At 24.9% G+C, this 2,557-nt stretch overlaps 1 protein-coding gene across 1 annotated transcript in view; it reads left to right on the forward strand.

Annotated features, from left to right (window-relative positions):
- LOC136795968 (uncharacterized) overlaps positions 1–2,557 on the forward strand; it is an 18,619-nt gene that overhangs the window by 1,414 nt on the left and 14,648 nt on the right. The gene's annotated exons all lie outside the window — the stretch shown is intronic.

A 2,557-nucleotide genomic window follows, 5' to 3' on the forward strand; every position in this document is an offset into this window, starting at 1 on the left:
CAAGACTTTTTAAAAAGAATTTATTATATATAATATATGCAAATCTAAACTAGCATAATCACGGTCTAATTACGCACAACTGACTGAGAGCTTTAATTGCTCGGTACGGTTTATAAAGGATCAACAAAGATATCACTTCTTGTTGTTAGAAGATGTTCCTCTGGTACCAATAGCTCCTCCCTTTCTTAAGTTTTGAACTCTGGTCATAACAAATATTCTTTTTATACTTAAAAACTAGTTTTATACAATTTACTTAAAATTACTTCATGGTAATCAAGTATAATAGCTGGTGCTGTTGGAACATTTACATAATTATTAGGAACAAATGAATTTTTGATCATATTACATTGTCTTTCATAAACAAGAAATCCTATAATTATTAAAGTAACAATAATACATAATATAAAGGAATAATGATAAATATTAATATCGTCTACAAATGATAATATCTCTAACGCTGGTATAGTATAATTGTTTGTTTCTAATATAGTAGTATTTAAAAAATGGTTGAAAGATAGCATTTAAGTAATGAGTATAAATTTTATTAATTTGTGGAAAACCATTTTCTTTACTAATATTAATTAGACCTACATTTGGAAGAAATACAGTGTTATTGTGACTGTCACTAATATTTACAGTAATATATTATAATATATTCTACATATCTTATATTATTTTGATTACTTAATACCAATTTACAGTCTTTTAAATTTCCATCATATATAATAGATGAAGGACATTTTGATTTTGTTTTATTTAAATTTATACAATAATAGTTATCAATAAAAATACAATATCTTTGATAGAGAGAGGCTTCTTTTCGTAAATAAAGATCAGTTTTTAAATCTATTTTTAAGATAGTCTGGTTTATAATTTTTGGTACTGATATAACAAAGAATCCTTTATAGGAGTCATCATAGATTAGTAATTTTTAAAATTTATGAATTATATTATGATGTGTTGAACAAAATATTTTACTATTGGTCCATAAAATTTCAGTATTATCAGATATTAGTTGTATGTTTAATGTTAGACATTTTATTACTTCAATCATTAGTATTAACAATACCAAGTTAGCAAAATTCTAATGATAAAGTAAACCTTTAATTTTATTTAATAGATGAATGATGTGAATATACAAGTCATAAGCTTTTTCGTTTTGTTCTTGTAAGTTGAAGTTTTATAGTCATGAAATTTTTGTTAATTATTTTTATTTCATTTTTATAATCCTGGATTAAACGTTTGTTAATATTCATGGCTGTTTCAATGTTGTGTTCAATTTTATAATTATTCTTTTCTACCTTAGAAATTATTTTGTCGTAATACTCTTTATCGTCGGGATTCATATTACTCGTTATCCAGCTAATAAAGTTACCTAAACCGTTTATTAATCCTCTTTTATGCCGTTTTTTTAATTTCTTTATGTTGGATTAGTTGAAATTGTTCCGAAACTTCGTTTGTCAAGTCCTTTAGTAAGTGATACATTTGGTTTGATTTAAAGTTAGTTACAAGATGTTCTATATTAATTATTTCTACTTCTAATAAACTTAGATTATAAAAGTGGTAAGTTTCATAATATTGATCAATAACTCTAATATTGTATACAGAATAATGGAGAATTCCTGGTGAGTTAGTGAGGTCTACTACTGTTATTGTCAGACTCGTCTGAAGATGAAGTGTCAGAATTGTTAACATGTAGTGAATCTTCATCTGAAACAAAATGTTTCTTCCTTTTACGTTTGTTAGGTCTTCTAACATTATCTACATGTGTTGTTAACTGTTTAGTGCCTTGGACTAATACATTTAATTTCCTAAATTTGTATCTGCTTTTAATTTTTGATTGAGTGTTTTTAATGAATTCCTGATTCGTTAATTCTGGTGAATCTTAGCGATTTTTGTTTAATTTTTTAGTACGGCTTTTCTTTTCTTCGTCAAACTTATTATGTGTTAATTTATGTAAAAGTTGTAAGTCTTTATGATACTTCTGTACGTACGATTCAGTAATATTAAGATCATCTATCGTTGTTTTCCTTTATAAAGCCAAAAGTGATTTCGTTTGGTGTTAGTTTTAAATTCTTGTTTAACGTATTATTGTACGCAATTATTGCTAGTTTTAATTTTTGTTCAAACGAGTAATTTTTTTTTTTTTTTTTTTTTAAGTTTTTTTAACATTTTTTTAAATAAAAAATGATTTAAATGAATTTTTTCATTTTTATTTTTTTTTTTTAAAGCAACATTTAACAACATCATATTTTACTATTTTACATGTACCTTCTAGTTTCGGAAACATGTAAAATAAGAAATATAAAAAGAAAAAAAAATGATCCGTTCATAATTCTTTCTAAAAACCTTTTGTTTGAAATGATATTAAAAATTCAAAAAAGTCCCTTAAAGTTTTTAAGATAGAATGAGGTTTTTTAGGAAGAGGTTTGACGTCGGCATTTTAACGAACTATTAGTTTTAGTATAAAGTATAAAGTATAAAGAGAAGATAGTGCGGTCAAAATATCTCACAAATAAGTTGAAATAACTTATTTAAACCTGCCGACGTTTCGGCC

The sequence above is a fragment of the Halyomorpha halys genome, unplaced genomic scaffold (genome assembly GCF_000696795.3).
Source record: "Halyomorpha halys isolate HHAL.00 unplaced genomic scaffold, Hhal_1.1 Scaffold28.1, whole genome shotgun sequence".
Lineage (NCBI taxonomy): Eukaryota > Metazoa > Arthropoda > Insecta > Hemiptera > Pentatomidae > Halyomorpha > Halyomorpha halys.